We start from the raw sequence: 15856 nt of genomic DNA, 5'->3' as shown, positions 1-15856 counted from the left end.
GAGGCAGTAAGAGTACGTAATCTGACTGCCGTCTGCGGCAGATAATCACGCGATAATGGATAAATATATCTTTATCAACTTGCAGTGTTTCTCCCTGGACACAGATGTTGTGTAACTCGAAATTGCTAGTCACAACAGTTTCTGCACATGATGCAGTAACGCAGTCCTATTCTGGCAGTCATTTATACACACAGACTTTTAAAGTATCCATTGTTAAATACGCCATTTGCCAGGTGTGTTGTGTACTGTAATCAACTGTGGCCCTTCTCAGACTACTACGTTAGCCTACACTTCAGATGAATATGTTGGTAATTAATACATGCAGGAATCTTCCCCTTATATCTGAATCTGTACCATCACCGAAATTCTCGACTTATGTTCATGAGTATCTTAAAGACCAAATGGGTCATGTCTTTCACTTACTGCATTTCAAGAGAAAATAGGTCATTTAATTCCATAAGCTATTGGCACGCCTTTTTCGCCTATTGATGGTTGCAAATATTGATATTGGAGGTTATGGAATACTTCACAGTTCACATACTTTTCCCTCCCTGATGGTGATAAGTATTCCGTTCCTTGCAGACAGGATTTACCGGTGTAGTTTTATCGTTGACTGCTGAGTTCGAAATTTCAGTGGTAGATTTACCGCAGTGTGAGTGCTAAACTTCCCATGATGTTTTCACATAGCGCTATATCGCTTTCTTCACCTGAATTCATTCTTTTGAAACGCACCCTTATTCAAGTGACCTGGTGAAATGTTATTAGCAGTGTTGTGATTACTAATGAGGGCAAAGATTCCATTTCACTATTTAACTTTGATGGGATCTTGTGATTGATATTCCGTGTTAGATGATCAGTTATAGAAGCAATGTTTCCCTTTTAATAATTGCACGGTTAACTGTATCTAAATCTACATTTATACTCCGCAAGCCCCCCAAAGGTGTGTGGCGGAGAACACATTACGAGCCACTGTCATTACCTCCCTTTTCTGTTCCTGTCGCGTATGGTTCGCGGGAAGAACGACTGTCTGATAGCCTCCGTGCGCGCTCGAATCTCTCTAATTTTACATTCGTGATCTCCTCGGGAGGTATAAGTAGGGGGAAGCAATATATTCGATACCTCATCCAGAAACGCACCCGCTCGAAACCTGGCGAGCAAGCTACACCGCGATGCAGAGCGCCTCTCTTGCAGAATCTGCCAATTGAGTTTGCTAAACATCTCCGTAACGCTATCACGGTTACCAAATAACCCTGTGACGAAACGCGCCGCTCTTCTTTGGATCTTCTCCATCTTCTCCATCAACCCGATCTGGTAAGGATCCCACACTGATGAGCAATACTCAAGTATAGGTCGAACGAGTGTTTTGTAAGCTACCTCCTTTGTTGATGGACTACATTTTCTAAGGACTCTCCCAATGAATCTCAACCTGGTACCCGCCTTACCAAAAATTAATTTTATATGATCATTTCACTTCAAATCGTTCCGCACGCACACTCTCAGATATTTTACAGAAGTAACTGCTACCAGTGTTTGCTCCGCTATCATATAATCATACAAGCTGAGAAGCTGCAGCTTCCACTGTTGTATTTTGTGAATAATTGAACCATTTAACGTGAGGGAAGAATTAATGGTATTTTACAGTACTCACATTTTTGGAGTAAACAACAATATTTTATGTTTACTCAAGTAATGAGTTGAGAAAATTCTAGTAGATGTGTGGTTATTTAATTTTGAATGTGTGATGTGCTGTATTTATTTCATCATACAGTATTGCAAAACTGACCATTTACGGATAACAGGACGTAGTCGCCGTAAACCAGGTGTTGATGGAACTACTTGTATAAGTAGTACAATTTCTGTAGCAATAGCCAACCTACATTTTGTCGACTTACCTATGACGATATTTTCGAGTGAAACTCCTGACTGAACTCTATTTCAAATAATTTCATTAACATTGTCTCCTGTTAGTTTAATCCAAACTTACATTTCGGTTAACCTACCAGGCTTAATGTCCTTCTGAGCTGTTTGATCAGTATCTACTATTGCAATTTTTTCAGTTACAATCCTATTTTGTCAGTATTCAAGGAATGTACAAAGCACATTCCTGTTTCTTGGGCTACTGTTCGTGAGATTAGCTGAGAAACTGCAGCTTCCACTGTTCTATTGAGTGAATAATCGAACCATTTAACGTGAGGGAAGAATTAATGGGATTTTACAATACTCACATTTTTGGAGTAAACAACTATATTTTATGTGGACTGAAGTAACGAGTTGAGAAAATTCTAGTAGATGTGTGGTTAGTTAGTTAATTGTGAACGATACAGTGCAAAACTACTACGTGTCATATTTTTCCTTTGCAAGTACTTTCTTTTGGGCAACTTTGAACAATTGGAAAAGTATGTTACACTTGTAATTATATTTGCATGCACATTACTGTTACAGTTGTACACCTCATTTACTATCATTCTAGCGCTGAATGTTATATCCATTACACTATATACACATCGCCAAGAGTATGTCACTAATTTGCTATTTTCTACTAAAAATATTACTTATGTGTTACGTGATTTGTTGTGGTTGAATTGGTGAGTAAATACTGAAGTGATTGGGTTAATCTATTCTTGGCTTTCTAGTGCTGATTTTGAACACATTCCTGATCTGTGTGTCTCTATGGTGTATGCACCACTTAAGAAGAAAAAATTTTAGTTGTCTTGTGTTACACTTGCCAGTTACGGAATTTTTTTTGTGTTGTTCGTGAGCTCACCGAATCCCTGTGGGTAGCGCGGCTTCGATTCGGTTCCCTTGGTGGTTCTGGATGTGACGCCTTTGTGAATGGGTTTTAAGCGTGTGCGCACCTCACATAAGGGCTATTTACTGTGGGTTGGGTGTTTGAGGGAGTTTCCCTCGAAGTCGCCGATTATGTCTATGTGTCTTGGTGGTCAGCTCCCCACGTTTCAACGCTGGTATTTACGTCGAGGACCTTGCCTTCGACTGCTCGGGAGTTAAAGTTTCACACTGCCCAGAGAATTCGTTCTACAGGACGTTGGTTTGCAACATTGTGTAACATTCCCTTGGCCGATGAACCACTTTGTAACATCCCCTCTGCGGAGTGACAAATCCTAACTCAGAACGTACTAGACCCCTTGGACTGTCTGGTACGGTAAGCGGTAGATTTACAGAGATGCGTGGCAGCTCCTCTTTGTGACTTACCTGCGCGGTGGCAGGGTAGTCAGCCTCCACACTTTCTCGACCTGTAATCTTACCTGCGCTTACCTGCAGTTGGATTCTAGACTTAGAAAATAAGTACAACTAGGATTTTGGAGAGGAATTCCGGTGGTACTAAATGATGCAACTCAGCTCTGATAAAAACAATTATATTCTAGAGACTCGTTGACCTCAAAATCCTTTAACACAATTTATTAGAAACAAGCCAGAATCCAGCCATATAGCGGTAAGACGGATATGCCCCTCTAAGTTGGTTTGAGACCACTGTAGGACACCGACTGCCTTTGGTTGTTGTCTCAATCAGACTAATACCAATTGTGATCGTTTTAATATCATTCTCTCAGCTGCCACACGGGTCTTTCAGTGCACAAGGCTAGGATCTTGTATTACAGGATGCCACGGAACTCAGTCTTTACTTACACTTGATGCCCCACATAAAAATAAGCTTGATCATGGCCAATTGGTCATAATGATCACTGGCAGAAAACAAAAACAGAATTGCAACAGCAGGAGCAAGCACAGCAGCTGACTTACTATGTTCAATGACTGTAATGTTATTGCATGCACTAAGCTTTGCTTAATTAATTATTTGCGTCTATACCTCAGTAATTGTCACACAGTGAGATAAACATCCATTCACAGTCAAAATAACTTCACCTCCTATGCGAACGTTACTTTATCTCGGTCTTATTCAGATTTAGCCAAAAGCAAAGCTTAGTTTGTAATCTTGCGGGAGCGCAACTGTCGGTCATTCGTACTGCTCCCCGGTCTAACCACTAGTCCTCAACAGTGGCGCGCTGTGCGCTCCTTCTCCCCTACTAAACTGCTTGTGACATCAGCCATCATCTCTGCCCTTAAAATAGACACATTTTACCTTATACTTTCCCTGTTCCTTTCTGCGAAAATACACTTTTGATTCACCCTCTTCTGCAAATTTTTCCATGGCCCTCAGCGCTAATTTAAAGTTTTTTCAAATGAACTACTTTTTTTACCCTTCGTCAGCCTCTGGTCGGACCAGTCCACCTTCTCCATCCCCAAAGGGTGTCCGTCTGTGGATGCTGGGTAGCATTTCTAAGCTACCCCAGCCTTTTCTTTGTCCTTCCGCCTTCACATTCTTGCTAAGTCACCATGCTGGCCTACCGCCCCGACTCGGCTCATATCGTAACCCTTCGGCACGCTACCTCCGCTCTCGCCGTCCGTCTGTCTGCCGTTCCGCTGCATTCTAATCGGCGCTCCCGTAATTAAAAAGCCTACTACTTTAGTTTTATTACCCGTACAACAACCGGGTTTCTTTCTGAAACCACCTAATATTCTTAGGTGTTACATCAAGTTCTTAAAAATCCTGCTTGTCTGGAGCGTGGTAATTTGTCCACAGCACATTGTCTCGTTTGAATCGCTTCTTGGGCACAGGGGCTATGGAACGAACGAGTTGCCTTTGACCTGACATAGGTGATATCGGGCATGGAAACTACATTTGTCAATGCGGGTCTGCAGAACAAAATAGAGAATGTAAATACTTCTATCGATCAGTTTCTTTTTCATTATCGAATGAACTAAATTTATCATCAGTACCGAGGGATTGGAGAAGGTACTCGTTATCACGATGTCCAGTATGGAAAAGAGATGTGGTGACACATGACGCAGAATTCCTGGCTACCGAGTACGGCTCCAATGTCAAGCAACCTTTCCCAAAAAAATTCCGTAGACCATCATGGAGTGAGCTCATCTGATACCACTGGAAGCAATCCGTATATGGGATGAAAGTGTCTGCTGAGTTTTACCTTTGTTTCTGTCATTGGGGTGTAGGCCGAGTCCAGGTTTCACGCTATCTCTGTACCATCAACCTCAAAACATTCACTTGCTCACATTGTGGTCATATACGCTAGACTAACAAACTTATGACCTCTGACGTGACGAAATCTTCTCTCACATACATTATAAATATTTATATAAGGACATTTACAACTAAAATTAAATGTTTTTATCGCACAAACATGCTTTACCAATAGGTATTAAATAGTGTATTAAATCAGGAACAAACATTTATACATTCATACATTTGTTACTATAAATTCATTGGGAAGTCGGAAAAGGGTAAAACAATGGTTTTAGATTATACGGGGTGGTCCATTGATTGAGACCAGGCCAAATATATCATGAAATAAGCGTCAAAGGAAAAAACTACAAAGAACGAAACTTGTCAAGCTTAAAGGGGGAAACCAGATGGCGCTATGGTTGGCCCGCTAGATGGCGCTGCCATAGTTCAAACGGATATCAACTGCGTTTTTAAAAATATGAACCCTCATTTTTATTACATATCTGTGTAGTACGTATAGAAATATGAATGTTTTAGGTGGACCACTTTTTTCGCTTTGTAATAGATGGCGCTCTAATAGTCAGAAACATATGGCTCACAATTTTAGACGAACAGTTGGTAACAGGTAGGTTTTTTGAATTAAAATACAGTACGTAGGTACGTTTGAACATTTTATTTGTAGTTCCAGTATGATACATGTACCTTTGTGAACTTATCATTTCTGAGAAGGCATGCTGTTACAGCGTGATTACCTGTAAATACCACATTAATGCAATAAATGCTCAAAATGATGTCCGTCAACCTCAATGCATTTGGCAATATGTGTAACGACATGCCTCCCAACAGCGAGTAGTTCGCCTTCCGTAATGTTCGCACATGCATTGACAGTGCACTGATGTATGTCGTCAGGCGTTGTCGGTGGATCACGATAGCAAATATCCCTCAACTTTCCCCACAGAAAGAAATCCGGGGACGTCAGATCCGGTGAACATGCGGGCCGTGGTATGGTGCTTCGACGACCAATCCACGTGTCATGAAACATACCGCACGGTAGGTCTGTCTCGAACATCCATCATGTTGGAAGTACATCGCCATTTTGTCATGCAGAGAAATTTCTTGTAGTAACACCGGTAGAAGATTACGTAGTAAATGCACCATTTAGATTGCCATCGATAAAAATGGGGGCCAATTATCCCTCCTCCCATAATGCTGCACCATACATAACCCGTCAAGGTCACTGATGTTCCACTTGTCGCAGCCATCGTGGATTTTCCGTTGCCCAGTAGCGCATATTATGCCGGTTTACGTTACAGCTGTTGGTGAATGACAATTCGTCGCTAAATAGAAAGCGTGCAAAATAATATATCCGCCGTCTGCGGATAGGAAAATCTCAGAGTGTGAGTTATAGCGTTTTTATTTTCTTCAAAATTTACAAAACAATATTCGTGAGGTAGGACTGATCCTCCAAGCCTACCAATAACTAAATCAGAGATTCTTGCAAACATAAACTGTCTGTAGTAACCATACAACTTCACCCAACCAAGCCCCGGAGTGGCGCGGATTTCACGTTGCCGTCACCTGAGTCCGAGGACGAGTAGAGGTCCTGCGAGGATGGCTCCGGTACGCTGGCGGCGGTGGACGATGACGCGGCGGCTACGATGAAACCAGTGGGCTAGCTCGGCGTGAACTGCCTCTCCAGGTTTTTTTTTTTTTTTTTGCTTTTTTCCTTTATTGAGTTTCGATTTCCCCTGAAGGGGGCGGGCTGGCAGCAGCTTATTACGCCGCTCTTCAGCCTACAGAACTTGTTTTAAAAAGATGAAGATACTAAAAATTAACAGTTGGCGATAAAATCGGTGACTTAAAAGTAAAATGGCAGAAAATTCTGGAACTTAAAACATAAAACACAGGGTTGATGATGCCAATAAAATACACAGGAAGCAGAAAAATAATAGACAGACAATTAAAAAAACACGGCGGCAGTCTGGTTTCTGTTCGCAAGAGGTATAAAATGCACACCCAGTGACAGCATGATTTCAGTTCGCAACACTGTGGAATGACGCACAACACTGAACACTCACTTAAACGCTGCACTAAAAAGTTGGCATATATATGACATACCACAGCCGAGAGCAGGTGGGGGGAAACTGGACAGATGATAGGAAAACAAAAAGGGGGGGAGGAGAGGAAAAGTGAAGGGGGAGGGGCAAAGGAGCCAATGGAGGATGAGGATCCCGAAGAGGGATAGGGGGTGCTGAGCAGATGTGCCAGGGAGTGGGGAAGGCAGAGGAGGAGAATACAAAAGGACTCGGGGGGGGGGGGGGGAGAAGGGAGATAGGGAGAGGTTAGGCGGGGAGGAAACACAGAATGGAAGGGGGGAGGAAGAGGGAGCCGAGGAAAAGGACGGAGAAAAGGAGGGGGGTGAGGATCAGAGTTGATAGGAGGGATAAATGGAGGGAGAGAGGGCATCATCCTGGAGGGGGAGTTGGTGGAAGCCACCTTGGGAAACGAGATGTAGGGTGTAGAGATGGAAGGTAGGGGGAGATACAGCAGTGACGACGTGGCAGGGGGCGGGGATGGGAGAGGAGAGGAACAACTAGGGGGTGAGGGGGTCCAAGGCGGCGGGAGGTGTAGAGGTTGCGCATATGTTCGAGGAATAGGAGCAGATGGGGGAAAGGAATGAGATCATAGAGGATCCGCGTGGGGAACGGGAGGCGTATACGGAAGGCGAGGCGGAGTGCATGACGCCCTCTCCAGGCTCCTGCGCCAGCCTAAATACTGCTTGGCGCATGGATATGGCTGACTCTATTTGCAGTCACGTGTCGAGCGGAAGGAAAGAGGTCCGCGGCTCTAGCGACCTCTTGCGGCGCCGCGGACGTCTCCTGGTGGTCTCTGGGAAGCGTCTGTGTTTCCGTGACGACCGGCCAGGCTGACCCCTACAACGGTCCGGGGTCCCCTGTACTGGTCTGCTTCGCGGGAAGCGAGAGTTGCAGGCGCTTAGTCTGGGGACAGTACAAAAAATCTGTCATCGTCCCGTAATTTATCTTGTTCCCAGTTGCAGAACTATACACGACGTTCAAAGTCGTCGCCATGCAATTCCTGGTGTATACAAATATGGTACCCGTGCAATCGATGTTGATGTAGCATTCTCAACACCGACGTTTTTGAGATTCCCGATTCTCGCCGCGCAGTTTGTCTGCTACTGATGTGCGGATTAGCCGCGACAGCAGCTAAAACATCTACTTGGGCATCATCATTTGTTGCAGGTCGTGGTTGACGTTTCACATGTGGCTGAACACTTCCTATTTCCGTAAATAAAGTCGTTATACGGCGAACGGTCCGGACACTTGTATGATGTCGTCCAGGATACCGAGCAGCATACATAAAACACGCTCGTAGGGCATTTTGATCGCAATAACCGCACATCAACACGAAATCTACCTTTTCCGCAATTGGTAAACGGTGCATTTTAACACGGGTAATGTATGACGAAGAAAATACCGTCCGCACTGAAGGAATGCTACGTGATCCCACGTGCTTATACGTTTGCGACTGTTACAGCGCCATCTGTCACAAAGCGAAGAAAGTGGTCCAACTAAAACATTCATATTTCTTTACATACTACACGAATATGTAATAAAAAATGGGGTTCCTATTTTAAAAAACGCAGTTGATATCCGTTTCATCTATGACAGCGCCATCTAGCTGGCCAACCATAGCGCCATCTGGTTTCCCCCTTCAAGCTATACGAGATTCGTACTTTGTAGTTTTTTCGTTTGATGCTTATTTCGTGAGATATTTCGCATGGTCACCATCAATGGACCACCCTGTATAGGAATAGAACAAACTAAAAGTTTCCGGACCAAACAAATTCTTTCCATAAGTCTCTTTGTTTTGATTTATCCCCAAATGGGTAATAGATCGACAGGTATTTCGCTGCAGCCGCAAGCCTTTGCACCAGTCTAGACATGTATGCGCTTAGCAGCTCTACTCCGGAATGTACTGTGTTCGGCCAAAGCTCTAGTAACTCCAGTCTGGACCATAACCGTCAGAAATGTTCTCATCACGACGCGGGAGACTCTCTCAGCAGCTCCAACAAAGCGTCTTTCAAGCCAGCCACAGCTGTCAGCCCATATCATTCCATGAAGCAACCATCGCTCATATCAAATTTGAGAGAAATACTCATCTCAACTACCAATTAAAAACTGATCAGGACAGTTTACTCCTTTAACAACCTGTCTCTACACTTTCGTAAATGAAGCATAGATCAGAATTCCCTGGTGGATAACGTACTGAATCAAGGTCACCAGGAAAATTATAATCAATCATATTCGGTATCATATGTTACAAGAACAACTCGCAGTCGTTAAAGCTGTCATTTCGGACATTTATAATTTAGAGGTCCACTCAGAAGAACATCCTTTATTTCGACCATTGCATGCATCATTACACAGGCATCAAAATCCCAGTGCATTCTAATGTAATCATCTATTTTTATTTAATTTAGTGGAGCCAGAAACTGAGAGATCATCTGTATGCTGACAACAGCGTGAATGAAATATTGAAGAACACATGCCTAAACACGTGTGCATCTCTAGAACGTTGCGCCCAGTGCCCGCATAAAGCAAACAACAACGAATATTCACAACCGATTATCAGAAAGCAAAGATGATTTTTTGCTGCTGGATGCAGCCTAATCAGCTGTTACTGCATCACTATCTACACTCAGTACGCAGGGAAACTATAGAATAAGCTTAAAAATAACAAGCAGTAAATAATATGTATGGTTTAGGGATAAAAGATCATAACAAGGTAGCCCAAGAAATGATCCTATATTACGTTACGAAATGAAAGCAAGCGAAGTACGCTACATTTTTTTTATTTTTAGATCACCTATTATCTGACAAAATTCGCCTTACAAATAAATATCGTTTTGCACTACAGCAGGTGCAGTATGATCCCGCGTACTAAATTATTAAGTACAAATCTCAAGAATATAACACGTTCAATCTTTACTGTCACCTTGCCATAACACTTTAGACTACACTGATGAGGCAAAACATTATGACCACTGCCCACCGCGATGATGAATGCCTCCAGGTGATGTTGCGGACATGTGACACAGTGAGGAAAGAATGTAAGCGGAAGAGAGACGAATGGGCAGTCATTATGGTGAAGATACGGGCAGCAGAAATCCACTGATATAAGTTGGTCTGACAAAGAGAACATTTCTGTGGCGCTGCGGCCAGAAACGCTGGTCGGCTGTTTCCGTACTTCTGTCGTGAACAACTATGGAAAGTGGTTGAGGGATGGTGGAATAACGCGCAGGCCGTATGGTACTGGACGACACGTCTCATCACTAAACGTAGAGGTCGGAGGATCCCCCACTCTGCACTCCAGCATACGACGGCTATTCAGAAAGTAGGGAACGTTTCCGTCTGACCCCGCTAGGCGAGCGCCACTCGCTTATATTTTGGTATGTACGTGCTCGGCAGCTCAGTCGGCATCCAACCGTGACAGGGGGAACATCTGTGCGCTTCTGTTTTTTTCGATACCGCATTCGAATTTGAAATGTGCTCTGCAATCGAAAATCCAGTGGTGAGGTGCGGTCTGTGATACGGTTTTTGTTGGCAAAAAACCTAAAACCTATAGACATTTATCGTGAACTATGCGAAGTGTACGGAAACAAAGTACTGAGTGAATGTTCCGTCCGGAAATTGTGCATTCTGTTTAAAAATGGCCAAACCAACGTTCATGGTGAAGAAAAGAGTGGACGTCCGAGCATTGTGATTAACGATCTTGTCGCTAAAGTTGATGAAACGATTCTTGAAAACCGTCGCTTTGCTATAACGAAGCTTTCTCTTTCGTTTCCACAAGTTTCACCGACTTTGTTGTTTGAAATTGTCACTGAAAAGCTAGGCTACCACAAATGTTGTGCACAATCGGTGCCGAAAATGATTACAGAGCACCAGAAAGAACCGTGAATGAGGGAACGTTGACATTTCTGGAGGCCTACCACAAACATGGTGATTCGTTACTGGATCGAATCGTAACCGGTGGCGAGACTTGGGTGAAACACGTCAACTGCTAGACAAAATTGCAATCCATGGAATGGGGGCACACAAGGTCCCATCAAAACCAAGAAAATGTTTGCAAATTTTGTCTAAGGAAGCTGATGGTGACATTGTTTGGGATAGGCAAGGTGTGCTTCTCATTGATTTCTGGAACGTGGAGCAACCATAAATTCTGCCCTGTACTGTCAAACTTTGCATAGCCTTAGAAGAGCAGTTCGAAATAAACGCCGAGGAAAGCTGACGTATAAAATTTTGTTTCTGCACGACAATGCCCGACCCCACACGGCAAACCGCACTAAAGAACTCCTTAATTCATTCAAACGGGAAATTTTCCTTATCCGCCGTACAGCCCGAATATTGCTTCGAGCGACTTCACTTGTTTCCCAAGATGAAGAACTGGATTGCAACACAGCGCTTTGATGACGACTCGGAACTCCAGGTGGGCGTGACTCACTGGGTGAAGTCTCTGGCGGCAGAATTTTACGACGAAGGTCTTTCAAAGCTTGTTCACCGCTCTGGTAAGTGGCTCGATGTGTTTGGTGACTATGTGGAAAAGTAGTATGTCAGTCGCTCTTTCAGATGTGTATAATAAAATGTATTTCTTGTACTTAATTTGTTTGTAATGCCAAAACGTTCCCTACTTTCTGAATAGCCCTCGTAGGTAGGGACATGAAGTAGATCTAACAGTAGAGCACAAAGCTGGTGCAAGGCATTGGTGTTTCGAAGTACACTGTTCAAAAGCCATTGTTAAACATGGAGCTCCACATCACACGGCCCCTACATGTTCCTGAGTTGACCCAACGACATCACCAGTGGGCACAGCATCATTGAGTTTTCTCCTCAGATCAACAGATACAAGTCGTCTGTCCTGCATTTATTGTTACACCAGAATGATGGTTAGGTACTTGCACTCCGTCATCAAGACGAATAGGTACACGAAACATGCACCGCTAACAGATGCAGGCTAGTGAGGGCAGAACTATGGTGCAAATAGTTCAAATGGCTCTGAGCAATATGGGACTGAGGTCATCAGTCCCTTAGACTTAGAACTACTTCAACCTAACTCACCTAAGGACATGACACACATCCATGCCTGAGGCAGGATTCGAACCTGCGACCGTAGCGGTCGCGCGGTTCCAGACTGAAGCGTCTAGAACCGCTCTGCCACAGCGGCCGGCGCAGAATTATGCTAAGGGGTTCATGGTAGTACTCGAAGACACCATGACAGCAGTGAACCACCGGAACATTATTGCCGACCACCTGCATTCATTCATGGCAGAAGTCTCCTCTAATGGCGATGGCATTTTCCAGCAAGATAACTGTCCGTGTTGCAAGTTCATAAATGCACTACAGTGTATTATTATAGTGAACTCACAATGATGTCTTGGATAGCAAATGTGCCTGATCTGTACCCTTGGGAAGACATATTAGGGGCCAACAGCTCGCCCGTAAACTACCGTCCCGTAATTTGTGGGAATTTAGTGACCTATGAACAAACATCTGATTAGACATACTTCTGGAAACCTATCAAGAACTTTTAGAATTCATGCCAAGAAGAATCACTGTTGTACTGTGTTTGAAAAGTGGAACAACACGCCATTAAAAGGCGTGTTTTAGCTCATCGGTGTACATTTGAGGAAACCTGTTACAGGTCCCAAACTGTAAAAAGTGAGACTTTTCAACGTTGGATAAGCAGCTGCAGCAGCAAGCCGTATAACCCTAGCTTCTTATTTGTTACATAGTTTAATTTCTTTGCGTGTTTTTGGGTACTTGCATTGTTTAATTCGTATATTTCGGGCGTATTATAGTATTTGAGGGTTGTAGCATCGCGCCTTAGTACCTGAATAGTGCAAATTCGCGTAGTCGTCTGTCTTCTGTTTTTGTTGTGAACAGCCAGTGTCGGTTGGTCACAGTCATTGTGCTCCCTGCCGCCGTTGGATAAGCAGCTGCAGCAGCAAGCCGTATAACCCTAGCTTACTTATTTGTTACATAGTTTAATTAATTTCTTTGCGTGTTTTTGGGTACTTGCATTGTTTAATTCATATATTTCGGGCGTATTATAGTATTTGACAGTTGTAGCATCGCGCTTTAGTGTTTACTTCGTAGATTCTTATTTAAATTGCGTGTGAGTTTCGTATAGGAGGTGCAATTTCGAGTTTTAGTTACTGTAATCGTAAATTCAGCAGATTGTAGCGCAGTCGTTAGGCATTTGTACAGGTTAGTTGATACATTCTTTGCGTGTTCCGCTTGCGTTATCTAGGCACCGACTCGTGTTTCAGTAACTGTTGTTAAACATCGATTAGAATGGACAGGGACTGCGATTGCTGTGTTCGGATGAGGGCTGACTTGGCATCCCTTCGCTCACAGCTGCAATCGGCGCTGACTTCGGTCGCGCAGCTTGAGGCTGTTGCCAATGGGCACCACTGTGGGGAGCCGGACTCGGGTATCACGGGGATGTCAACCTCATCCCGTCTGTCCCCAGATCGGTCTGCCGCTGTGGTTGCCCCGGTTGCTGCCCGCAGTGGGGCTGAGCCCTCGCCTGTGGTTGATTGGGAGGTCGTTCCAAGGCGTGGCAGGCAGCGAAAGGCGTCCCCGGAAGCTGACCAGAAAGCCTCCCCGGTGCGTCTGACAAACCGGTTTCAGGCACTGTCTCTGGCTGAGCCAGATGCAGCTGCCTGCCCTGTTTCAGAGGATCATTCTCAGCCTTCAAGGTCCGGGCAATCGCAGAGGTTGGGCTTACTGGTAGTTGGGAGCTCCAATGTTAGGCGCGTAATGGGGCCCCTTAGGGATATGGCGGCTAAGGAGGGGAAGAAATCCAGTGTGCACTCCGTGTGCATTCCGGGAGGAGTCATTCCTGATGTGGAAAGGGTCCTTCCGGATGCCATGAAGAGCACAGGGTGCAGCCAGCTGCAGGTGGTGGCACATGTCGGCACTAATGACGTGTGTCGCTTTGGATCTGAGGAAATTCTCTCTGGATTCCAGCGGCTATCTGATTTGGTGAAGGCTGCCGGTCTTGCTTACGAGATGAAGGCAGAGCTCACCATCTGCAGCATCGTTGACAGAACCGACTGCGGACCTTTGGTGCAGAGCCGGGTGGAGGGTCTGAATCAGAGGCTCAGACGGTTTTGCGACCGTATTGGCTGCAGATTCCTTGACTTGCGCCATAGGGTGGTGGGGTTTCGGGTTCCGCTGAATAGGTCAGGAGTTTACTACACTCAGCTGGCGGCTACACGGGTAGCGGAGGCTGTGTGGCGTGGACTGGGCGGTTTTTTAGGTTAGAAGGCCTCGGGAAAGTGCGGGATGGGCTGCAATGTCAAAGGGTGCTTGGCAATTACAGGACGTGCTTGGATCAAGGAACAGTCGGAATTATAGTTGTAAACTGTTGTAGTTGCGCTGGAAAAGTCCCTGAGCTTCAAGCGCTAATAGAAAGCACAGAAGCGGATATCGTTATAGGTACAGAAAGCTGGCTAAAGCCTGAAATAAGTTCTGCAGAAATTTTTACGAAGTCTCAGACGGTGTTCAGGAAAGATAGATTAGGCAGAATTGGTGGTGGAGTGTTGGTGTCTGTCAGTAGTGGTTTATCTTGTAGTGAAGTCGAAGTAGATACTCTGTGCGAATTGGTGTGGGTGGAGGTTATACTTAACAGCCGAATTAAGTTAATAATTGGCTCCTTCTACCGACCCCCAGACTCCGATGATACAGTTGCGGAACAGTTCAGAGAAAGTTTGAGTCTCGTAACAAATAAATACCCCACTCATACGGTTATAGTTGGTGGGGACTTCAACCTACCCTCGGTATGTTGGCAAAAATACTTGTTCAAAACCGGTGGTAGGCACAAAACGTCTTCCGAGATTGTCCTAAATGCATTCTCCGAAAATTATTTCGAGCAGTTAGTCCACGAACCCACGCGAATTGTAAATGGTTGCGAAAACACACTTGACCTCTTGGCCACAAACAATCCAGAGCTGATAGAGAGCATCATGACTGATACAGGGATTAGTGATCACAAGGTCATTGTAGCTAGGCTCAATACCATTTCTTCCAAATCCATCAGAAACAAACGCAAAATAATTTTATTTAAAAAAAGCGGATAAAGTACCACTAGAAGCCTTCCTAAAAGACAATTTCCATTCCTTCCGAACTTACTATGCGAATGTAGACGAGATGTGGCTCAAATTCAAAGATATAGTAGCAACAGCAATTGAGATATTCATACCTCATAAATTGGTAAGAGATGGAACGGATCCCCCGTGGTACACAAAAAAGGTCCGAACGCTGTTGCAGAGGCAACGGAAAAAGCATGCGAAGTTCAGAAGAACGCGAAATCCTGAAGATGGGCTAAAATTTACAGACGCGCGAAATTTGGCACGTACTTCGATGCGAGATGCCTTTAATAGGTTCCACAACGAAACATTGTCTCGAAATTTGGTAGAAAATCCGAAGAAATTCTGGTCGTATGTAAAGTACACAAGCGGCAAGACGCAGTCAATACCTTCGCTGCGCAGTGCCGATGGTACTGTTATCGACGACTGCGCCGCTAAAGCGGAGTTATTGAACGCAGTTTTCCGAAATTCCTTCACCAGGGAAGACGAATGGAATATTCCAGAATTTGAAACACGAACATCTGCTAGCATGAGTTTCTTAGAAGTAGATACCTTAGGGGTTGCGAAGCAACTCAAATCGCTTGATATGGGCAAGTCTTCAGGTCCAGATTGTATACCGATTAGGTTCCTTTCAGATTACG

Source organism: Schistocerca gregaria, chromosome 2 (genome assembly GCF_023897955.1).
Source record: "Schistocerca gregaria isolate iqSchGreg1 chromosome 2, iqSchGreg1.2, whole genome shotgun sequence".
In the NCBI taxonomy this organism is placed as follows: Eukaryota; Metazoa; Arthropoda; class Insecta; order Orthoptera; family Acrididae; genus Schistocerca; species Schistocerca gregaria.
The sequence above is the reverse complement of the archived record's forward strand: the minus strand, read 5'-3'. Positions refer to the sequence as shown.